Source organism: Protomyctophum parallelum (genome assembly GCF_964188405.1).
Source record: "Protomyctophum parallelum genome assembly, chromosome: 10".
NCBI lineage: Eukaryota > Metazoa > Chordata > Actinopteri > Myctophiformes > Myctophidae > Protomyctophum > Protomyctophum parallelum.
In genome coordinates this window covers 49,111,945-49,139,143 of record NC_139704.1, presented here as the reverse complement: position 1 = coordinate 49,139,143, position 27,199 = coordinate 49,111,945, and positions in this window count along the sequence as shown.

The following is a 27,199-nucleotide window of genomic DNA, read 5'->3' as shown; positions in this document are numbered from 1 at the left end:
GTCAAAAATGATGAAAAACGAGGATATTTTTTTTTTCAAAAATTCAAAAAACGATGGGCTATAACCCAACTTTTAGAAATTTTGAATTTTTTTCAAATCCTCAAAAATGATGAAAAACGGCGTGCTATAGTATGCCATACGATATGGGCTATAGCCCATGGTCAAAAATGATGAAAAACGAGGATAAAAAATAAATTCAAAAATTCAAAAAACGATGGGCTATAACCCAACTTTTTGAAATTTTGAATTTTTTCAATTCCTCAAAAACGATGAAAAACGGCGTGCTATAGTATGCCATACGATATGGGCTATAACCCATGGTCAAAAATGATGAAAAACGAGGATATTTTTTTTTTCAAAAATTCAAAAAACGATGGGCTATAACCCAACTTTTTGAAATTTTGAATTTTTTTCAATTCCTCAAAAACGATGAAAAACGGCGTGCTATATAGTATGCCATACGATATGGGCTATAGCCCATGGTCAAAAATGATGAAAAACGAGGATAATTTTTTTTTTCAAAAATTAAAAAAACGATGGGCTATAACCCAACTTTTTGAAATTTTGAATTTTTTTCAAATCCTCAAAAATGATGAAAAACGGCGTGCTATAGTATGCCATACGATATGGGCTATAGCCCATGGTCAAAAATGATGAAAAACGAGGATATTCTTTTTATCAAAAATTCAAAAAACGATGGGCTATAACCCAACTTTTTGAAATTTTGAATTTTTTTCAATTCCTCAAAAACGATGAAAAACGGCGTGCTATAGTATGCCATACGATATGGGCTATAACCCATGGTCAAAAATGATGAAAAACGAGGATATTTCTTTTTTCAAAAATTCAAAAAACGATGGGCTATAACCCAACTTTTAGAAATTTTGAATTTTTTTCAATTCCTCAAAAACGATGAAAAACGGCGTGCTATAGTATGCCATACGATATGGGCTATAGCCCATGGTCAAAAATGATGAAAAACGAGGATATTCTTTTTTTCAAAAATTCAAAAAACGATGGGCTATAACCCAACTTTTAGAAATTTTGAATTTTTTTCAATTCCTCAAAAACGATGAAAAACGGCGTGCTATAGTATGCCATACGATATGGGCTATAGCCCATGGTCAAAAATGATGAAAAACGAGGATATTCTTTTTTTCAAAAATTCAAAAAACGATGGGCTATAACCCAACTTTTTGAAATTTTGAATTTTTTTCAATTCCTCAAAAACGATGAAAAACGGCGTGCTATAGTATGCCATACGATATGGGCTATAGCCCATGGTCAAAAATGATGAAAAACGAGGATTTCTTTTTTTTCAAAAATTCAAAAAACGATGGGCTATAACCCAACTTTTTGAAATTTTGAATTTTTTTCAAATCCTCAAAAATGATGAAAAACGGCGTGCTATAGTATGCCATACGATATGGGCTATAGCCCATGGTCAAAAATGATGAAAAACGAGGATAATTATTTTTTTCAAAAATTCAAAAAATGATGGGCTATAACCCAACTTTTTGATATTTTGAATTTTTTTTTAATCCTCAAAAATGATGAAAAACAGCCTGCTATAGTATGCCATACGATATGGGCTATAACCCATGGTCAAATATGATGAAAAACGAGGATATTTTTTTTTTCAAAAATTCAAAAAACGATGGGCTATAACCCAACTTTTTGAAATTTTGAATTTTTTTCAATTCCTCAAAAACGATGAAAAACGGCGTGCTATAGTATGCCATACGATATGGGCTATAGCCCATGGTCAAAAATGATGAAAAACGAGGATTTCTTTTTTTTCAAAAATTCAAAAAACGATGGGCTATAACCCAACTTTTTGAAATTTTGAATTTTTTTCAAATCCTCAAAAATGATGAAAAACGGCGTGCTATAGTATGCCATACGATATGGGCTATAGCCCATGGTCAAAAATGATGAAAAACGAGGATATTTTTTTTTTCAAAAATTCTAAAAACGATGGGCTATAACCCAACTTTTTGAAATTTTGAATTTTTTTCAATTCCTCAAAAACGATGAAAAACTGCGTGCTATAGTATGCCATACGATATGGGCTATAGCCCATGGTCAAAAATGATGAAAAACGAGGATATTTTTTTTTTCAAAAATTCAAAAAACGATGGGCTATAACCCAACTTTTAGAAATTTAGAATTTTTTTCAAATCCTCAAAAATGATGAAAAACGGCGTGCTATAGTATGCCATACGATATGGGCTATAGCCCATGGTCAAAAATGATGAAAAACGAGGATAAAAAATAAATTCAAAAATTCAAAAAACGATGGGCTATAACCCAACTTTTTGAAATTTTGAATTTTTTTCAATTCCTCAAAAACGATGAAAAACGGCGTGCTATAGTATGCCATACGATATGGGCTATAACCCATGGTCAAAAATGATGAAAAACGAGGATATTTCTTTTTTCAAAAATTCAAAAAACGATGGGCTATAACCCAACTTTTAGAAATTTTGAATTTTTTTCAATTCCTCAAAAACGATGAAAAACGGCGTGCTATAGTATGCCATACGATATGGGCTATAGCCCATGGTCAAAAATGATGAAAAACGAGGATATTCTTTTTTTCAAAAATTCAAAAAACGATGGGCTATAACCCAACTTTTTGAAATTTTGAATTTTTTTCAATTCCTCAAAAACGATGAAAAACGGCGTGCTATAGTATGCCATACGATATGGGCTATAGCCCATGGTCAAAAATGATGAAAAACGAGGATTTCTTTTTTTTCAAAAATTCAAAAAACGATGGGCTATAACCCAACTTTTTGAAATTTTGAATTTTTTTCAAATCCTCAAAAATGATGAAAAACGGCGTGCTATAGTATGCCATACGATATGGGCTATAGCCCATGGTCAAAAATGATGAAAAACGAGGATAATTATTTTTTTCAAAAATTCAAAAAATGATGGGCTATAACCCAACTTTTTGATATTTTGAATTTTTTTTTAATCCTCAAAAATGATGAAAAACAGCCTGCTATAGTATGCCATACGATATGGGCTATAACCCATGGTCAAATATGATGAAAAACGAGGATATTTTTTTTTTCAAAAATTCAAAAAACGATGGGCTATAACCCAACTTTTTGAAATTTTGAATTTTTTTCAATTCCTCAAAAACGATGAAAAACGGCGTGCTATAGTATGCCATACGATATGGGCTATAGCCCATGGTCAAAAATGATGAAAAACGAGGATTTCTTTTTTTTCAAAAATTCAAAAAACGATGGGCTATAACCCAACTTTTTGAAATTTTGAATTTTTTTCAAATCCTCAAAAATGATGAAAAACGGCGTGCTATAGTATGCCATACGATATGGGCTATAGCCCATGGTCAAAAATGATGAAAAACGAGGATATTTTTTTTTTCAAAAATTCTAAAAACGATGGGCTATAACCCAACTTTTTGAAATTTTGAATTTTTTTCAATTCCTCAAAAACGATGAAAAACTGCGTGCTATAGTATGCCATACGATATGGGCTATAGCCCATGGTCAAAAATGATGAAAAACGAGGATATTTTTTTTTTCAAAAATTCAAAAAACGATGGGCTATAACCCAACTTTTAGAAATTTAGAATTTTTTTCAAATCCTCAAAAATGATGAAAAACGGCGTGCTATAGTATGCCATACGATATGGGCTATAGCCCATGGTCAAAAATGATGAAAAACGAGGATAAAAAATAAATTCAAAAATTCAAAAAACGATGGGCTATAACCCAACTTTTTGAAATTTTGAATTTTTTTCAATTCCTCAAAAACGATGAAAAACGGCGTGCTATAGTATGCCATACGATATGGGCTATAGCCCATGGTCAAAAATGATGAAAAACGAGGATTTCTTTTTTTTCAAAAATTCAAAAAACGATGGGCTATAACCCAACTTTTTGAAATTTTGAATTTTTTTCAATTCCTCAAAAACGATGAAAAACGGCGTGCTATAGTATGCCATACGATATGGGCTATAACCCATGGTCAAAAATGATGAAAAACGAGGATATTTCTTTTTTCAAAAATTCAAAAAACGATGGGCTATAACCCAACTTTTAGAAATTTTGAATTTTTTTCAATTCCTCAAAAACGATGAAAAACGGCGTGCTATAGTATGCCATACGATATGGGCTATAGCCCATGGTCAAAAATGATGAAAAACGAGGATATTCTTTTTTTCAAAAATTCAAAAAACGATGGGCTATAACCCAACTTTTTGAAATTTTGAATTTTTTTCAAATCCTCAAAAATGATGAAAAACGGCGTGCTATAGTATGCCATACGATATGGGCTATAACCCATGGTCAAAAATGATGAAAAACGAGGATATTTCTTTTTTCAAAAATTCAAAAAACTATGGGCTATAACCCAACTTTTTGAAATTTTGAATTTTTTTCAATTCCTCAAAAACGATGAAAAACGGCGTGCTATAGTATGCCATACGATATGGGCTATAGCCCATGGTCAAAAATGATGAAAAACGAGGATTCCTTTTTTTTCAAAAATTCAAAAAACGATGGGCTATAACCCAACTTTTTGAAATTTTGAATTTTTTTCAAATCCTCAAAAATGATGAAAAACGGCGTGCTATAGTATGCCATACGATATGGGCTATAGCCCATGGTCAAAAATGATGAAAAACGAGGATAAAAAATAAATTCAAAAATTCAAAAAACGATGGGCTATAACCCAACTTTTTGAAATTTTGAATTTTTTTCAATTCCTCAAAAACGATGAAAAACGGCGTGCTATAGTATGCCATACGATATGGGCTATAGCCCATGGTCAAAAATGATGAAAAACGAGGATTTCTTTTTTTTCAAAAATTCAAAAAACGATGGGCTATAACCCAACTTTTTGAAATTTTGAATTTTTTTCAATTCCTCAAAAACGATGAAAAACGGCGTGCTATAGTATGCCATACGATATGGGCTATAACCCATGGTCAAAAATGATGAAAACGAGGATATTTCTTTTTTCAAAAATTCAAAAAACGATGGGCTATAACCCAACTTTTAGAAATTTTGAATTTTTTTCAATTCCTCAAAAACGATGAAAAACGGCGTGCTATAGTATGCCATACGATATGGGCTATAGCCCATGGTCAAAAATGATGAAAAACGAGGATATTCTTTTTTTCAAAAATTCAAAAAACGATGGGCTATAACCCAACTTTTTGAAATTTTGAATTTTTTTCAAATCCTCAAAAATGATGAAAAACGGCGTGCTATAGTATGCCATACGATATGGGCTATAACCCATGGTCAAAAATGATGAAAAACGAGGATATTTCTTTTTTCAAAAATTCAAAAAACGATGGGCTATAACCCAACTTTTTGAAATTTTGAATTTTTTTCAATTCCTCAAAAACGATGAAAAACGGCGTGCTATAGTATGCCATACGATATGGGCTATAGCCCATGGTCAAAAATGATGAAAAACGAGGATTTCTTTTTTTTCAAAAATTCAAAAAACGATGGGCTATAACCCAACTTTTTGAAATTTTGAATTTTTTTCAAATCCTCAAAAATGATGAAAAACGGCGTGCTATAGTATGCCATACGATATGGGCTATAGCCCATGGTCAAAAATGATGAAAAACGAGGATAAAAAATAAATTCAAAAATTCAAAAAACGATGGGCTATAACCCAACTTTTTGAAATTTTGAATTTTTTTCAATTCCTCAAAAACGATGAAAAACGGCGTGCTATAGTATGCCATACGATATGGGCTATAGCCCATGGTCAAAAATGATGAAAAACGAGGATTTCTTTTTTTTCAAAAATTCAAAAAACGATGGGCTATAACCCAACTTTTTGAAATTTTGAATTTTTTTCAAATCCTCAAAAATGATGAAAAACGGCGTGCTATAGTATGCCATACGATATGGGCTATAGCCCATGGTCAAAAATGATGAAAAACGAGGATATTTTTTTTTTCAAAAATTCTAAAAACGATGGGCTATAACCCAACTTTTTGAAATTTTGAATTTTTTTCAATTCCTCAAAAACGATGAAAAACGGCGTGCTATAGTATGCCATACGATATGGGCTATAACCCATGGTCAAAAATGATGAAAAACGAGGATATTTCTTTTTTCAAAAATTCAAAAAACGATGGGCTATAACCCAACTTTTAGAAATTTTGAATTTTTTTCAATTCCTCAAAAACGATGAAAAACGGCGTGCTATAGTATGCCATACGATATGGGCTATAGCCCATGGTCAAAAATGATGAAAAACGAGGATATTCTTTTTTTCAAAAATTCAAAAAACGATGGGCTATAACCCAACTTTTTGAAATTTTGAATTTTTTTCAATTCCTCAAAAACGATGAAAAACGGCGTGCTATAGTATGCCATACGATATGGGCTATAGCCCATGGTCAAAAATGATGAAAAACGAGGATTTCTTTTTTTTCAAAAATTCAAAAAACGATGGGCTATAACCCAACTTTTTGAAATTTTGAATTTTTTTCAAATCCTCAAAAATGATGAAAAACGGCGTGCTATAGTATGCCATACGATATGGGCTATAGCCCATGGTCAAAAATGATGAAAAACGAGGATAATTATTTTTTTCAAAAATTCAAAAAATGATGGGCTATAACCCAACTTTTTGATATTTTGAATTTTTTTTTAATCCTCAAAAATGATGAAAAACAGCCTGCTATAGTATGCCATACGATATGGGCTATAACCCATGGTCAAATATGATGAAAAACGAGGATATTTTTTTTTTCAAAAATTCAAAAAACGATGGGCTATAACCCAACTTTTTGAAATTTTGAATTTTTTTCAATTCCTCAAAAACGATGAAAAACGGCGTGCTATAGTATGCCATACGATATGGGCTATAGCCCATGGTCAAAAATGATGAAAAACGAGGATTTCTTTTTTTTCAAAAATTCAAAAAACGATGGGCTATAACCCAACTTTTTGAAATTTTGAATTTTTTTCAAATCCTCAAAAATGATGAAAAACGGCGTGCTATAGTATGCCATACGATATGGGCTATAGCCCATGGTCAAAAATGATGAAAAACGAGGATATTTTTTTTTTCAAAAATTCTAAAAACGATGGGCTATAACCCAACTTTTTGAAATTTTGAATTTTTTTCAATTCCTCAAAAACGATGAAAAACTGCGTGCTATAGTATGCCATACGATATGGGCTATAGCCCATGGTCAAAAATGATGAAAAACGAGGATATTTTGTTTTTCAAAAATTCAAAAAACGATGGGCTATAACCCAACTTTTAGAAATTTAGAATTTTTTTCAAATCCTCAAAAATGATGAAAAACGGCGTGCTATAGTATGCCATACGATATGGGCTATAGCCCATGGTCAAAAATGATGAAAAACGAGGATAAAAAATAAATTCAAAAATTCAAAAAACGATGGGCTATAACCCAACTTTTTGAAAATTTGAATTTTTTTCAATTCCTCAAAAACGATGAAAAACGGCGTGCTATAGTATGCCATACGATATGGGCTATAGCCCATGGTCAAAAATGATGAAAAACGAGGATTTCTTTTTTTTCAAAAATTCAAAAAACGATGGGCTATAACCCAACTTTTTGAAATTTTGAATTTTTTTCAATTCCTCAAAAACGATGAAAAACGGCGTGCTATAGTATGCCATACGATATGGGCTATAACCCATGGTCAAAAATGATGAAAAACGAGGATATTTCTTTTTTCAAAAATTCAAAAAACGATGGGCTATAACCCAACTTTTAGAAATTTTGAATTTTTTTCAATTCCTCAAAAACGATGAAAAACGGCGTGCTATAGTATGCCATACGATATGGGCTATAGCCCATGGTCAAAAATGATGAAAAACGAGGATATTCTTTTTTTCAAAAATTCAAAAAACGATGGGCTATAACCCAACTTTTTGAAATTTTGAATTTTTTTCAAATCCTCAAAAATGATGAAAAACGGCGTGCTATAGTATGCCATACGATATGGGCTATAACCCATGGTCAAAAATGATGAAAAACGAGGATATTTCTTTTTTCAAAAATTCAAAAAACTATGGGCTATAACCCAACTTTTTGAAATTTTGAATTTTTTTCAATTCCTCAAAAACGATGAAAAACGGCGTGCTATAGTATGCCATACGATATGGGCTATAGCCCATGGTCAAAAATGATGAAAAACGAGGATTTCTTTTTTTTCAAAAATTCAAAAAACGATGGGCTATAACCCAACTTTTTGAAATTTTGAATTTTTTTCAAATCCTCAAAAATGATGAAAAACGGCGTGCTATAGTATGCCATACGATATGGGCTATAGCCCATGGTCAAAAATGATGAAAAACGAGGATAAAAAATAAATTCAAAAATTCAAAAAACGATGGGCTATAACCCAACTTTTTGAAATTTTGAATTTTTTTCAATTCCTCAAAAACGATGAAAAACGGCGTGCTATAGTATGCCATACGATATGGGCTATAGCCCATGGTCAAAAATGATGAAAAACGAGGATTTCTTTTTTTTCAAAAATTCAAAAAACGATGGGCTATAACCCAACTTTTTGAAATTTTGAATTTTTTTCAATTCCTCAAAAACGATGAAAAACGGCGTGCTATAGTATGCCATACGATATGGGCTATAACCCATGGTCAAAAATGATGAAAACGAGGATATTTCTTTTTTCAAAAATTCAAAAAACGATGGGCTATAACCCAACTTTTAGAAATTTTGAATTTTTTTCAATTCCTCAAAAACGATGAAAAACGGCGTGCTATAGTATGCCATACGATATGGGCTATAGCCCATGGTCAAAAATGATGAAAAACGAGGATATTCTTTTTTTCAAAAATTCAAAAAACGATGGGCTATAACCCAACTTTTTGAAATTTTGAATTTTTTTCAAATCCTCAAAAATGATGAAAAACGGCGTGCTATAGTATGCCATACGATATGGGCTATAGCCCATGGTCAAAAATGATGAAAAACGAGGATAAAAAATAAATTCAAAAATTCAAAAAACGATGGGCTATAACCCAACTTTTTGAAATTTTGAATTTTTTTCAATTCCTCAAAAACGATGAAAAACGGCGTGCTATAGTATGCCATACGATATGGGCTATAGCCCATGGTCAAAAATGATGAAAAACGAGGATTTCTTTTTTTTCAAAAATTCAAAAAACGATGGGCTATAACCCAACTTTTTGAAATTTTGAATTTTTTTCAATTCCTCAAAAACGATGAAAAACGGCGTGCTATAGTATGCCATACGATATGGGCTATAACCCATGGTCAAAAATGATGAAAACGAGGATATTTCTTTTTTCAAAAATTCAAAAAACGATGGGCTATAACCCAACTTTTAGAAATTTTGAATTTTTTTCAATTCCTCAAAAACGATGAAAAACGGCGTGCTATAGTATGCCATACGATATGGGCTATAGCCCATGGTCAAAAATGATGAAAAACGAGGATATTCTTTTTTTCAAAAATTCAAAAAACGATGGGCTATAACCCAACTTTTTGAAATTTTGAATTTTTTTCAAATCCTCAAAAATGATGAAAAACGGCGTGCTATAGTATGCCATACGATATGGGCTATAACCCATGGTCAAAAATGATGAAAAACGAGGATATTTCTTTTTTCAAAAATTCAAAAAACGATGGGCTATAACCCAACTTTTTGAAATTTTGAATTTTTTTCAATTCCTCAAAAACGATGAAAAACGGCGTGCTATAGTATGCCATACGATATGGGCTATAGCCCATGGTCAAAAATGATGAAAAACGAGGATTTCTTTTTTTTCAAAAATTCAAAAAACGATGGGCTATAACCCAACTTTTTGAAATTTTGAATTTTTTTCAAATCCTCAAAAATGATGAAAAACGGCGTGCTATAGTATGCCATACGATATGGGCTATAGCCCATGGTCAAAAATGATGAAAAACGAGGATAAAAAATAAATTCAAAAATTCAAAAAACGATGGGCTATAACCCAACTTTTTGAAATTTTGAATTTTTTTCAATTCCTCAAAAACGATGAAAAACGGCGTGCTATAGTATGCCATACGATATGGGCTATAGCCCATGGTCAAAAATGATGAAAAACGAGGATTTCTTTTTTTTCAAAAATTCAAAAAACGATGGGCTATAACCCAACTTTTTGAAATTTTGAATTTTTTTCAAATCCTCAAAAATGATGAAAAACGGCGTGCTATAGTATGCCATACGATATGGGCTATAGCCCATGGTCAAAAATGATGAAAAACGAGGATATTTCTTTTTTCAAAAATTCAAAAAACGATGGGCTATAACCCAACTTTTAGAAATTTTGAATTTTTTTCAATTCCTCAAAAACGATGAAAAACGGCGTGCTATAGTATGCCATACGATATGGGCTATAGCCCATGGTCAAAAATGATGAAAAACGAGGATATTCTTTTTTTCAAAAATTCAAAAAACGATGGGCTATAACCCAACTTTTTGAAATTTTGAATTTTTTTCAAATCCTCAAAAATGATGAAAAACGGCGTGCTATAGTATGCCATACGATATGGGCTATAACCCATGGTCAAAAATGATGAAAAACGAGGATATTTCTTTTTTCAAAAATTCAAAAAACGATGGGCTATAACCCAACTTTTTGAAATTTTGAATTTTTTTCAATTCCTCAAAAACGATGAAAAACGGCGTGCTATAGTATGCCATACGATATGGGCTATAGCCCATGGTCAAAAATGATGAAAAACGAGGATTTCTTTTTTTTCAAAAATTCAAAAAACGATGGGCTATAACCCAACTTTTTGAAATTTTGAATTTTTTTCAAATCCTCAAAAATGATGAAAAACGGCGTGCTATAGTATGCCATACGATATGGGCTATAGCCCATGGTCAAAAATGATGAAAAACGAGGATAAAAAATAAATTCAAAAATTCAAAAAACGATGGGCTATAACCCAACTTTTTGAAATTTTGAATTTTTTTCAATTCCTCAAAAACGATGAAAAACGGCGTGCTATAGTATGCCATACGATATGGGCTATAGCCCATGGTCAAAAATGATGAAAAACGAGGATTTCTTTTTTTTCAAAAATTCAAAAAACGATGGGCTATAACCCAACTTTTTGAAATTTTGAATTTTTTTCAAATCCTCAAAAATGATGAAAAACGGCGTGCTATAGTATGCCATACGATATGGGCTATAGCCCATGGTCAAAAATGATGAAAAACGAGGATTTCTTTTTTTTCAAAAATTCAAAAAACGATGGGCTATAACCCAACTTTTTGAAATTTTGAATTTTTTTCAAATCCTCAAAAATGATGAAAAACGGCGTGCTATAGTATGCCATACGATATGGGCTATAGCCCATGGTCAAAAATGATGAAAAACGAGGATTTCTTTTTTTTCAAAAATTCAAAAAACGATGGGCTATAACCCAACTTTTTGAAATTTTGAATTTTTTTCAAATCCTCAAAAATGATGAAAAACGGCGTGCTATAGTATGCCATACGATATGGGCTATAGCCCATGGTCAAAAATGATGAAAAACGAGGATAAAAAATAAATTCAAAAATTCAAAAAACGATGGGCTATAACCCAACTTTTTGAAATTTTGAATTTTTTTCAAATCCTCAAAAATGATGAAAAACGGCGTGCTATAGTATGCCATACGATATGGGCTATAGCCCATGGTCAAAAATTATGAAAAACGAGGATATTTTTTTTTTTCAAAAATTCAAAAAACGATGGGCTATAACCCAACTTTTTGAAATTTTGATTTTTTTTTTAATCCTCAAAAATGATGAAAAACTGCGTGCTATAGTATGCCATACGATATGGGCTATAGCCCATGGTCAAAAATGATGAAAAATGAGGATATATTTTTTTTTCAAAAATTCAAAAAACGATGGGCTATAACCCAACTTTTTGAAATTTAGAATTTTTTTCAATTCCTCAAAAACGATGAAAAACGGCGTGCTATAGTATGCCATACGATATGGGCTATAACCCATGGTCAAAAATGATGAAAAACGAGGATTTCATTTTTTTCAAAAATTCAAAAAACGATGGGCTATAACCCAACTTTTAGAAATTTTGAATTTTTTTCAAATCCTCAAAAATGATGAAAAACGGCGTGCTATAGTATGCCATACGATATGGGCTATAGCCCATGGTCAAAAATGATGAAAAACGAGGATATTCTTTTTTTCAAAAATTCAAAAAACGATGGGCTATAACCCAACTTTTTGAAATTTTGAATTTTTTTCAAATCCTCAAAAATGATGAAAAACGGCGTGCTATAGTATGCCATACGATATGGGCTATAACCCATGGTCAAAAATGATGAAAAACGAGGATATTTCTTTTTTCAAAAATTCAAAAAACGATGGGCTATAACCCAACTTTTTGAAATTTTGAATTTTTTTCAATTCCTCAAAAACGATGAAAAACGGCGTGCTATAGTATGCCATACGATATGGGCTATAGCCCATGGTCAAAAATGATGAAAAACGAGGATTTCTTTTTTTTCAAAAATTCAAAAAACGATGGGCTATAACCCAACTTTTTGAAATTTTGAATTTTTTTCAAATCCTCAAAAATGATGAAAAACGGCGTGCTATAGTATGCCATACGATATGGGCTATAGCCCATGGTCAAAAATGATGAAAAACGAGGATAAAAAATAAATTCAAAAATTCAAAAAACGATGGGCTATAACCCAACTTTTTGAAATTTTGAATTTTTTTCAATTCCTCAAAAACGATGAAAAACGGCGTGCTATAGTATGCCATACGATATGGGCTATAGCCCATGGTCAAAAATGATGAAAAACGAGGATTTCTTTTTTTTCAAAAATTCAAAAAACGATGGGCTATAACCCAACTTTTTGAAATTTTGAATTTTTTTCAAATCCTCAAAAATGATGAAAAACGGCGTGCTATAGTATGCCATACGATATGGGCTATAGCCCATGGTCAAAAATGATGAAAAACGAGGATATTTCTTTTTTCAAAAATTCAAAAAACGATGGGCTATAACCCAACTTTTAGAAATTTTGAATTTTTTTCAATTCCTCAAAAACGATGAAAAACGGCGTGCTATAGTATGCCATACGATATGGGCTATAGCCCATGGTCAAAAATGATGAAAAACGAGGATATTCTTTTTTTCAAAAATTCAAAAAACGATGGGCTATAACCCAACTTTTTGAAATTTTGAATTTTTTTCAAATCCTCAAAAATGATGAAAAACGGCGTGCTATAGTATGCCATACGATATGGGCTATAACCCATGGTCAAAAATGATGAAAAACGAGGATATTTCTTTTTTCAAAAATTCAAAAAACGATGGGCTATAACCCAACTTTTTGAAATTTTGAATTTTTTTCAATTCCTCAAAAACGATGAAAAACGGCGTGCTATAGTATGCCATACGATATGGGCTATAGCCCATGGTCAAAAATGATGAAAAACGAGGATTTCTTTTTTTTCAAAAATTCAAAAAACGATGGGCTATAACCCAACTTTTTGAAATTTTGAATTTTTTTCAAATCCTCAAAAATGATGAAAAACGGCGTGCTATAGTATGCCATACGATATGGGCTATAGCCCATGGTCAAAAATGATGAAAAACGAGGATAAAAAATAAATTCAAAAATTCAAAAAACGATGGGCTATAACCCAACTTTTTGAAATTTTGAATTTTTTTCAATTCCTCAAAAACGATGAAAAACGGCGTGCTATAGTATGCCATACGATATGGGCTATAGCCCATGGTCAAAAATGATGAAAAACGAGGATTTCTTTTTTTTCAAAAATTCAAAAAACGATGGGCTATAACCCAACTTTTTGAAATTTTGAATTTTTTTCAAATCCTCAAAAATGATGAAAAACGGCGTGCTATAGTATGCCATACGATATGGGCTATAGCCCATGGTCAAAAATGATGAAAAACGAGGATTTCTTTTTTTTCAAAAATTCAAAAAACGATGGGCTATAACCCAACTTTTTGAAATTTTGAATTTTTTTCAAATCCTCAAAAATGATGAAAAACGGCGTGCTATAGTATGCCATACGATATGGGCTATAGCCCATGGTCAAAAATGATGAAAAACGAGGATTTCTTTTTTTTCAAAAATTCAAAAAACGATGGGCTATAACCCAACTTTTTGAAATTTTGAATTTTTTTCAAATCCTCAAAAATGATGAAAAACGGCGTGCTATAGTATGCCATACGATATGGGCTATAGCCCATGGTCAAAAATGATGAAAAACGAGGATAAAAAATAAATTCAAAAATTCAAAAAACGATGGGCTATAACCCAACTTTTTGAAATTTTGAATTTTTTTCAAATCCTCAAAAATGATGAAAAACGGCGTGCTATAGTATGCCATACGATATGGGCTATAGCCCATGGTCAAAAATGATGAAAAACGAGGATATTTTTTTTTTTCAAAAATTCAAAAAACGATGGGCTATAACCCAACTTTTTGAAATTTTGATTTTTTTTTTAATCCTCAAAAATGATGAAAAACTGCGTGCTATAGTATGCCATACGATATGGGCTATAGCCCATGGTCAAAAATGATGAAAAATGAGGATATATTTTTTTTTCAAAAATTCAAAAAACGATGGGCTATAACCCAACTTTTTGAAATTTAGAATTTTTTTCAATTCCTCAAAAACGATGAAAAACGGCGTGCTATAGTATGCCATACGATATGGGCTATAACCCATGGTCAAAAATGATGAAAAACGAGGATTTCATTTTTTTCAAAAATTCAAAAAACGATGGGCTATAACCCAACTTTTTGAAATTTTGAATTTTTTTCAAATCCTCAAAAATGATGAAAAACGGCGTGCTATAGTATGCCATACGATATGGGCTATAGCCCATGGTCAAAAATGATGAAAAACGAGGATAAAAAATAAATTCAAAAATTCAAAAAACTATGGGCTATAACCCAACTTTTTGAAATTTTGAATTTTTTTCAAATCCTCAAAAATGATGAAAAACGGCGTGCTATAGTATGCCATACGATATGGGCTATAGCCCATGGTCAAAAATGATGAAAAACGAGGATTTCTTTTTTTTCAAAAATTCAAAAAACGATGGGCTATAACCCAACTTTTTGAAATTTTGAATTTTTTTCAAATCCTCAAAAATGATGAAAAACGGCGTGCTATAGTATGCCATACGATATGGGCTATAGCCCATGGTCAAAAATGATGAAAAACGAGGATAATTATTTTTCTCAAAAATTCAAAAAACGATGGGCTATAACCCAACTTTTTGAAATTTTGAATTTTTTTTTAATCCTCAAAAATGATGAAAAACGGCCTGCTATAGTATGCCATACGATATGGGCTATAACCCATGGTCAAAAATGATGAAAAACGAGGATTTCTTTTTTTTCAAAAATTCAAAAAACGATGGGCTATAACCCAACTTTTTGAAATTTTGAATTTTTTTCAAATCCTCAAAAATGATGAAAAACGGCGTGCTATAGTATGCCATACGATATGGGCTATAGCCCATGGTCAAAAATGATGAAAAACGAGGATAAAAAATAAATTCAAAAATTCAAAAAACGATGGGCTATAACCCAACTTTTTGAAATTTTGAATTTTTTTCAAATCCTCAAAAATGATGAAAAACGGCGTGCTATAGTATGCCATACGATATGGGCTATAGCCCATGGTCAAAAATGATGAAAAACGAGGATTTTTTTTTTTTTCAAAAATTCAAAAAACGATGGGCTATAACCCAACTTTTTGAAATTTTGAATTTTTTTTTAATCCTCAAAAATGATGAAAAACGGCGTGCTATAGTATGCCATACGATATGGGCTATAGCCCATGGTCAAAAATGATGAAAAATGAGGATATATTTTTTTTTCAAAAATTCAAAAAACGATGGGCTATAACCCAACTTTTTGAAATTTAGAATTTTTTTCAATTCCTCAAAAACGATGAAAAACGGCGTGCTATAGTATGCCATACGATATGGGCTATAACCCATGGTCAAAAATGATGAAAAACGAGGATTTCATTTTTTTCAAAAATTCAAAAAACGATGGGCTATAACCCAACTTTTTGAAATTTTGAATTTTTTTCAAATCCTCAAAAATGATGAAAAACGGCGTGCTATAGTATGCCATACGATATGGGCTATAGCCCATGGTCAAAAATGATGAAAAACGAGGATAAAAAATAAATTCAAAAATTCAAAAAACGATGGGCTATAACCCAACTTTTTGAAATTTTGATTTTTTTTCAAATCCTCAAAAATGATGAAAAACGGCGTGCTATAGTATGCCATACGATATGGGCTATAGCCCATGGTCAAAAATGATGAAAAACGAGGATAAAAAATAAATTCAAAAATTCAAAAAACGATGGGCTATAACCCAACTTTTTGAAATTTTGAATTTTTTTCAAATCCTCAAAAATGATGAAAAACGGCGTGCTATAGTATGCCATACGATATGGGCTATAGCCCATGGTCAAAAATGATGAAAAACGAGGATATTTTTTTTTTCCAAAAATTCAAAAAACGATGGGCTATAACCCAACTTTTTGAAATTTTGAATTTTTTTTTAATCCTCAAAAATGATGAAAAACGGCGTGCTATAGTATGCCATACGATATGGGCTATAGCCCATGGTCAAAAATGATGAAAAATGAGGATATATATTTTTTTCAAAAATTCAAAAAACGATGGGCTATAACCCAACTTTTTGAAATTTAGAATTTTTTTCAATTCCTCAAAAACGATGAAAAACGGCGTGCTATAGTATGCCATACGATATGGGCTATAACCCATGGTCAAAAATGATGAAAAACGAGGATTTCATTTTTTTCAAAAATTCAAAAAACGATGGGCTATAACCCAACTTTTTGAAATTTTGAATTTTTTTCAAATCCTCAAAAATGATGAAAAACGGCGTGCTATAGTATGCCATACGATATGGGCTATAGCCCATGGTCAAAAATGATGAAAAACGAGGATAAAAAATAAATTCAAAAATTCAAAAAACGATGGGCTATAACCCAACTTTTTGAAATTTTGATTTTTTTTTAATCCTCAAAAATGATGAAAAACGGCGTGCTATAGTATGCCATACGATATGGGCTATAGCCCATGGTCAAAAATGATGAAAAACGAGGATTTTTTTTTTTTTTTAATTCAAAAAACGATGGGCTATAACCCAACTTTTTGAAATTTTGAAATTTTTTCAAATCCTCAAAAATGATGAAAAACGGCGTGCTATAATATGCCATACGATATGGGCTATAGCCCATGGTCAAAAATGATGAAAAACGAGGATAAAAAATAAATTCTAACATTCTAAAAACGATGGGCTATAACCCAACTTTTTGAAATTTTGAATTTTTTTCAATTCCTCAAAAACGATGAAAAACGGCGTGCTATAGTATGCCATACGATATGGGCTATAGCCCATGGTCAAAAATGATGAAAAACGAGGATTTCTTTTTTTTTCAAAAATTCAAAAAACGATGGGCTATAACCCAACTTTTTGAAATTTTGAATTTTTTTCAATTCCTCAAAAACGATGAAAAACGGCGTGCTATAGTATGCCATACGATATGGGCTATAGCCCATGGTCAAAAATGATGAAAAACGAGGATAAAAAATAAATTCTAACATTCTAAAAACGATGGGCTATAACCCAACTTTTTGAAATTTTGAATTTTTTTCAAATCCTCAAAAATGATGAAAAACGGCGTGCTATAGTATGCCATACGATATGGGCTATAGCCCATGGTCAAAAATGATGAAAAACGAGGATAAAAAATAAATTCAAAAATTCAAAAAACGATGGGCTATAACCCAACTTTTTGAAATTTTGAATTTTTTTCAATTCCTCAAAAACGATGAAAAACGGCGTGCTATAGTAGCCTATGCCATACGATATGGGCTATAGCCCATGGTCAAAAATGATGAAAAACGAGGATTTCTTTTTTTTCAAAAATTCAAAAAACGATGGGCTATAACCCAACTTTTTGAAATTTTGAATTTTTTTTTAATCCTCAAAAATGATGAAAAACGGCCTGCTATAGTATGCCATACGATATGGGCTATAACCCATGGTCAAAAATGATGAAAAACGAGGATTTCTTTTTTTTCAAAAATTCAAAAAACGATGGGCTATAACCCAACTTTTTGAAATTTTGAATTTTTTTCAAATCCTCAAAAATGATGAAAAACGGCGTGCTATAGTATGCCATACGATATGGGCTATAGCCCATGGTCAAAAATGATGAAAAACGAGGATAAAAAATAAATTCAAAAATTCAAAAAACGATGGGCTATAACCCAACTTTTTGAAATTTTGAATTTTTTTCAAATCCTCAAAAATGATGAAAAACGGCGTGCTATAGTATGCCATACGATATGGGCTATAGCCCATGGTCAAAAATGATGAAAAACGAGGATTTTTTTTTTTTTTTTAATTCAAAAAACGATGGGCTATAACCCAACTTTTTGAAATTTAGAATTTTTTTCAATTCCTCAAAAACGATGAAAAACGGCGTGCTATAGTATGCCATACGATATGGGCTATAACCCATGGTCAAAAATGATGAAAAACGAGGATTTCATTTTTTTCAAAAATTCAAAAAACGATGGGCTATAACCCAACTTTTTGAAATTTTGAATTTTTTTCAAATCCTCAAAAATGATGAAAAACGGCGTGCTATAGTATGCCATACGATATGGGCTATAGCCCATGGTCAAAAATGATGAAAAACGAGGATAAAAAATAAATTCAAAAATTCAAAAAACGATGGGCTATAACCCAACTTTTTGAAATTTTGATTTTTTTTCAAATCCTCAAAAATGATGAAAAACGGCGTGCTATAGTATGCCATACGATATGGGCTATAGCCCATGGTCAAAAATGATGAAAAACAAGGATATTTTTTTTTTCAAAAATTCAAAAAACGATGGGCTATAACCCAACTTTTTGAAATTTTGATTTTTTTTTTTAATCCTCAAAAATGATGAAAAACGGCGTGCTATAGTATGCCATACGATATGGGCTATAGCCCATGGTCAAAAATGATGAAAAACGAGGATTTTTTTTTTTCCAAAATTCAAAAAACGATGGGCTATAACCCAACTTTTTGAAATTTTGAATTTTTTTCAAATCCTCAAAAATGATGAAAAACGGCGTGCTATAGTATGCCATACGATATGGGCTATAGCCCATGGTCAAAAATGATGAAAAACGAGGATAAAAAATAAATTCAAAAATTCAAAAAACGATGGGCTATAACCCAACTTTTTGAAATTTTGAATTTTTTTCAATTCCTCAAAAACGATGAAAAACGGCGTGCTATAGTAGCCTATGCCATACGATATGGGCTATAGCCCATGGTCAAAAATGATGAAAAACGAGGATTTCTTTTTTTTCAAAAATTCAAAAAACGATGGGCTATAACCCAACTTTTTGAAATTTTGAATTTTTTTTTAATCCTCAAAAATGATGAAAAACGGCCTGCTATAGTATGCCATACGATATGGGCTATAACCCATGGTCAAAAATGATGAAAAACGAGGATTTCTTTTTTTTCAAAAATTCAAAAAACGATGGGCTATAACCCAACTTTTTGAAATTTTGAATTTTTTTCAAATCCTCAAAAATGATGAAAAACGGCGTGCTATAGTATGCCATACGATATGGGCTATAGCCCATGGTCAAAAATGATGAAAAACGAGGATAAAAAATAAATTCAAAAATTCAAAAAACGATGGGCTATAACCCAACTTTTTGAAATTTTGAATTTTTTTCAAATCCTCAAAAATGATGAAAAACGGCGTGCTATAGTATGCCATACGATATGGGCTATAGCCCATGGTCAAAAATGATGAAAAACGAGGATTTTTTTTTTTTTTTTTAATTCAAAAAACGATGGGCTATAACCCAACTTTTTGAAATTTAGAATTTTTTTCAATTCCTCAAAAACGATGAAAAACGGCGTGCTATAGTATGCCATACGATATGGGCTATAACCCATGGTCAAAAATGATGAAAAACGAGGATTTCATTTTTTTCAAAAATTCAAAAAACGATGGGCTATAACCCAACTTTTTGAAATTTTGAATTTTTTTCAAATCCTCAAAAATGATGAAAAACGGCGTGCTATAGTATGCCATACGATATGGGCTATAGCCCATGGTCAAAAATGATGAAAAACGAGGATAAAAAATAAATTCAAAAATTCAAAAAACGATGGGCTATAACCCAACTTTTTGAAATTTTGATTTTTTTTCAAATCCTCAAAAATGATGAAAAACGGCGTGCTATAGTATGCCATACGATATGGGCTATAGCCCATGGTCAAAAATGATGAAAAACGAGGATATTTTTTTTTTCAAAAATTCAAAAAACGATGGGCTATAACCCAACTTTTTGAAATTTTGATTTTTTTTTTTAATCCTCAAAAATGATGAAAAACGGCGTGCTATAGTATGCCATACGATATGGGCTATAGCCCATGGTCAAAAATGATGAAAAACGAGGATTTTTTTTTTTCCAAAATTCAAAAAACGATGGGCTATAACCCAACTTTTTGAAATTTTGAATTTTTTTCAAATCCTCAAAAATGATGAAAAACGGCGTGCTATAGTATGCCATACGATATGGGCTATAGCCCATGGTCAAAAATGATGAAAAACGAGGATAAAAAATAAATTCTAAAATTCTAAAAACGATGGGCTATAACCCAACTTTTTGAAATTTTGAATTTTTTTCAATTCCTCAAAAACGATGAAAAACGGCGTGCTATAGTATGCCATACGATATGGGCTATAGCCCATGGTCAAAAATGATGAAAAACGAGGATTTCTTTTTTTTCAAAAATTCAAAAAACGATGGGCTATAACCCAACTTTTTGAAATTTTGAATTTTTTTCAATTCCTCAAAAACGATGAAAAACGGCGTGCTATAGTATGCCATACGATATGGGCTATAACCCATGGTCAAAAATGATGAAAAACGAGGATATTTCTTTTTTCAAAAATTCAAAAAACGATGGGCTATAACCCAACTTTTAGAAATTTTGAATTTTTTTCAATTCCTCAAAAACGATGAAAAACGGCGTGCTATAGTATGCCATACGATATGGGCTATAACCCATGGTCAAAAATGATGAAAAACGAGGATATTTCTTTTTTCAAAAATTCAAAAAACGATGGGCTATAACCCAACTTTTTGAAATTTTGAATTTTTTTCAATTCCTCAAAAATGATGAAAAACGGCGTGCTATAGTATGCCATACGATATGGGCTATAGCCCATGGTCAAAAATGATGAAAAACGAGGATTTCTTTTTTTTCAAAAATTCAAAAAACGATGGGCTATAACCCAACTTTTTGAAATTTTGAATTTTTTTCAAATCCTCAAAAATGATGAAAAACGGCGTGCTATAGTATGCCATACGATATGGGCTATAGCCCATGGTCAAAAATGATGAAAAACGAGGATAATTATTTTTCTCAAAAATTCAAAAAACGATGGGCTATAACCCAACTTTTTGAAATTTTGAATTTTTTTTTAATCCTCAAAAATGATGAAAAACGGCCTGCTATAGTATGCCATACGATATGGGCTATAACCCATGGTCAAAAATGATGAAAAACGAGGATTTCTTTTTTTTCAAAAATTCAAAAAACGATGGGCTATAACCCAACTTTTTGAAATTTTGAATTTTTTTCAAATCCTCAAAAATGATGAAAAACGGCGTGCTATAGTATGCCATACGATATGGGCTATAGCCCATGGTCAAAAATGATGAAAAACGAGGATAAAAAATAAATTCAAAAATTCAAAAAACGATGTGCTATAACCCAACTTTTTGAAATTTTGAATTTTTTTCAAATCCTCAAAAATGATGAAAAACGGCGTGCTATAGTATGCCATACGATATGGGCTATAGCCCATGGTCAAAAATGATGAAAAACGAGGATATTTTTTTTTTCCAAAAATTCAAAAAACGATGGGCTATAACCCAACTTTTTGAAATTTTGAAATTTTTTTTAATCCTCAAAAATGATGAAAAACGGCGTGCTATAGTATGCCATACGATATGGGCTATAGCCCATGGTCAAAAATGATGAAAAATGAGGATATATTTTTTTTTCAAAAATTCAAAAAACGATGGGCTATAACCCAACTTTTTGAAATTTAGAATTTTTTTCAATTCCTCAAAAACGATGAAAAACGGCGTGCTATAGTATGCCATACGATATGGGCTATAACCCATGGTCAAAAATGATGAAAAACGAGGATTTCATTTTTTTCAAAAATTCAAAAAACGATGGGCTATAACCCAACTTTTTGAAATTTTGAATTTTTTTCAAATCCTCAAAAATGATGAAAAACGGCGTGCTATAGTATGCCATACGATATGGGCTATAGCCCATGGTCAAAAATGATGAAAAACGAGGATAAAAAATAAATTCAAAAATTCAAAAAACGATGGGCTATAACCCAACTTTTTGAAATTTTGATTTTTTTTCAAATCCTCAAAAATGATGAAAAACGGCGTGCTATAGTATGCCATACGATATGGGCTATAGCCCATGGTCAAAAATGATGAAAAACGAGGATAAAAAATAAATTCAAAAATTCAAAAAACGATGGGCTATAACCCAACTTTTTGAAATTTTGAATTTTTTTCAAATCCTCAAAAATGATGAAAAACGGCGTGCTATAGTATGCCATACGATATGGGCTATAACCCATGGTCAAAAATGATGAAAAACGAGGATATTTCTTTTTTCAAAAATTCAAAAAACGATGGGCTATAACCCAACTTTTTGAAATTTTGAATTTTTTTCAATTCCTCAAAAATGATGAAAAACGGCGTGCTATAGTATGCCATACGATATGGGCTATAGCCCATGGTCAAAAATGATGAAAAACGAGGATTTCTTTTTTTTCAAAAATTCAAAAAACGATGGGCTATAACCCAACTTTTTGAAATTTTGAATTTTTTTCAAATCCTCAAAAATGATGAAAAACGGCGTGCTATAGTATGCCATACGATATGGGCTATAGCCCATGGTCAAAAATGATGAAAAACGAGGATAATTATTTTTCTCAAAAATTCAAAAAACGATGGGCTATAACCCAACTTTTTGAAATTTTGAATTTTTTTTTAATCCTCAAAAATGATGAAAAACGGCCTGCTATAGTATGCCATACGATATGGGCTATAACCCATGGTCAAAAATGATGAAAAACGAGGATTTCTTTTTTTTCAAAAATTCAAAAAACGATGGGCTATAACCCAACTTTTTGAAATTTTGAATTTTTTTCAAATCCTCAAAAATGATGAAAAACGGCGTGCTATAGTATGCCATACGATATGGGCTATAGCCCATGGTCAAAAATGATGAAAAACGAGGATAAAAAATAAATTCAAAAATTCAAAAAACGATGTGCTATAACCCAACTTTTTGAAATTTTGAATTTTTTTCAAATCCTCAAAAATGATGAAAAACGGCGTGCTATAGTATGCCATACGATATGGGCTATAGCCCATGGTCAAAAATGATGAAAAACGAGGATATTTTTTTTTTCCAAAAATTCAAAAAACGATGGGCTATAACCCAACTTTTTGAAATTTTGAAATTTTTTTTAATCCTCAAAAATGATGAAAAACGGCGTGCTATAGTATGCCATACGATATGGGCTATAGCCCATGGTCAAAAATGATGAAAAATGAGGATATATTTTTTTTTCAAAAATTCAAAAAACGATGGGCTATAACCCAACTTTTTGAAATTTAGAATTTTTTTCAATTCCTCAAAAACGATGAAAAACGGCGTGCTATAGTATGCCATACGATATGGGCTATAACCCATGGTCAAAAATGATGAAAAACGAGGATTTCATTTTTTTCAAAAATTCAAAAAACGATGGGCTATAACCCAACTTTTTGAAATTTTGAATTTTTTTCAAATCCTCAAAAATGATGAAAAACGGCGTGCTATAGTATGCCATACGATATGGGCTATAGCCCATGGTCAAAAATGATGAAAAACGAGGATAAAAAATAAATTCAAAAATTCAAAAAACGATGGGCTATAACCCAACTTTTTGAAATTTTGATTTTTTTTCAAATCCTCAAAAATGATGAAAAACGGCGTGCTATAGTATGCCATACGATATGGGCTATAGCCCATGGTCAAAAATGATGAAAAACGAGGATAAAAAATAAATTCAAAAATTCAAAAAACGATGGGCTATAACCCAACTTTTTGAAATTTTGAATTTTTTTCAAATCCTCAAAAATGATGAAAAACGGCGTGCTATAGTATGCCATACGATATGGGCTATAGCCCATGGTCAAAAATGATGAAAAACGAGGATATTTTTTTTTTCCAAAAATTCAAAAAACGATGGGCTATAACCCAACTTTTTGAAATTTTGATTTTTTTTTTAATCCTCAAAAATGATGAAAAACGGCGTGCTATAGTATGCCATACGATATGGGCTATAGCCCATGGTCAAAAATGATGAAAAATTAGGATATATTTTTTTTTCAAAAATTCAAAAAACGATGGGCTATAACCCAACTTTTTGAAATTTAGAATTTTTTTCAAATCCTCAAAAATGATGAAAAACGGCGTGCTATAGTATGCCATACGATATGGGCTATAGCCCATGGTCAAAAATGATGAAAAACGAGGATAAAAAATAAATTCTAAAATTCTAAAAACGATGGGCTATAACCCAACTTTTTGAAATTTTGAATTTTTTTCAATTCCTCAAAAACGATGAAAAACGGCGTGCTATAGTATGCCATACGATATGGGCTATAGCCCATGGTCAAAAATGATGAAAAACGAGGATTTCTTTTTTTTCAAAAATTCAAAAAACGATGGGCTATAACCCAACTTTTTGAAATTTTGAATTTTTTTCAATTCCTCAAAAACGATGAAAAACGGCGTGCTATAGTATGCCATACGATATGGGCTATAACCCATGGTCAAAAATGATGAAAAACGAGGATATTTCTTTTTTCAAAAATTCAAAAAACGATGGGCTATAACCCAACTTTTAGAAATTTTGAATTTTTTTCAATTCCTCAAAAACGATGAAAAACGGCGTGCTATAGTATGCCATACGATATGGGCTATAACCCATGGTCAAAAATGATGAAAAACGAGGATATTTCTTTTTTCAAAAATTCAAAAAACGATGGGCTATAACCCAACTTTTTGAAATTTTGAATTTTTTTCAATTCCTCAAAAATGATGAAAAACGGCGTGCTATAGTATGCCATACGATATGGGCTATAGCCCATGGTCAAAAATGATGAAAAACGAGGATTTCTTTTTTTTCAAAAATTCAAAAAACGATGGGCTATAACCCAACTTTTTGAAATTTTGAATTTTTTTCAAATCCTCAAAAATGATGAAAAACGGCGTGCTATAGTATGCCATACGATATGGGCTATAGCCCATGGTCAAAAATGATGAAAAACGAGGATAATTATTTTTCTCAAAAATTCAAAAAACGATGGGCTATAACCCAACTTTTTGAAATTTTGAATTTTTTTTTAATCCTCAAAAATGATGAAAAACGGCCTGCTATAGTATGCCATACGATATGGGCTATAACCCATGGTCAAAAATGATGAAAAACGAGGATTTCTTTTTTTTCAAAAATTCAAAAAACGATGGGCTATAACCCAACTTTTTGAAATTTTGAATTTTTTTCAAATCCTCAAAAATGATGAAAAACGGCGTGCTATAGTATGCCATACGATATGGGCTATAGCCCATGGTCAAAAATGATGAAAAACGAGGATAAAAAATAAATTCAAAAATTCAAAAAACGATGTGCTATAACCCAACTTTTTGAAATTTTGAATTTTTTTCAAATCCTCAAAAATGATGAAAAACGGCGTGCTATAGTATGCCATACGATATGGGCTATAGCCCATGGTCAAAAATGATGAAAAACGAGGATATTTTTTTTTTCCAAAAATTCAAAAAACGATGGGCTATAACCCAACTTTTTGAAATTTTGAAAAAATTTTTAATCCTCAAAAATGATGAAAAACGGCGTGCTATAGTATGCCATACGATATGGGCTATAGCCCATGGTCAAAAATGATGAAAAATGAGGATATATTTTTTTTTCAAAAATTCAAAAAACGATGGGCTATAACCCAACTTTTTGAAATTTAGAATTTTTTTCAATTCCTCAAAAACGATGAAAAACGGCGTGCTATAGTATGCCATACGATATGGGCTATAACCCATGGTCAAAAATGATGAAAAACGAGGATTTCATTTTTTTCAAAAATTCAAAAAACGATGGGCTATAACCCAACTTTTTGAAATTTTGAATTTTTTTCAAATCCTCAAAAATGATGAAAAACGGCGTGCTATAGTATGCCATACGATATGGGCTATAGCCCATGGTCAAAAATGATGAAAAACGAGGATAAAAAATAAATTCAAAAATTCAAAAAACGATGGGCTATAACCCAACTTTTTGAAATTTTGATTTTTTTTCAAATCCTCAAAAATGATGAAAAACGGCGTGCTATAGTATGCCATACGATATGGGCTATAGCCCATGGTCAAAAATGATGAAAAACGAGGATAAAAAATAAATTCAAAAATTCAAAAAACGATGGGCTATAACCCAACTTTTTGAAATTTTGAATTTTTTTCAAATCCTCAAAAATGATGAAAAACGGCGTGCTATAGTATGCCATACGATATGGGCTATAGCCCATGGTCAAAAATGATGAAAAACGAGGATATTTTTTTTTTCCAAAAATTCAAAAAACGATGGGCTATAACCCAACTTTTTGAAATTTTGATTTTTTTTTTAATCCTCAAAAATGATGAAAAACGGCGTGCTATAGTATGCCATACGATATGGGCTATAGCCCATGGTCAAAAATGATGAAAAATGAGGATATATTTTTTTTTCAAAAATTCAAAAAACGATGGGCTATAACCCAACTTTTTGAAATTTAGAATTTTTTTCAATTCCTCAAAAACGATGAAAAACGGCGTGCTATAGTATGCCATACGATATGGGCTATAACCCATGGTCAAAAATGATGAAAAACGAGGATTTCATTTTTTTCAAAAATTCAAAAAACGATGGGCTATAACCCAACTTTTTGAAATTTTGAAT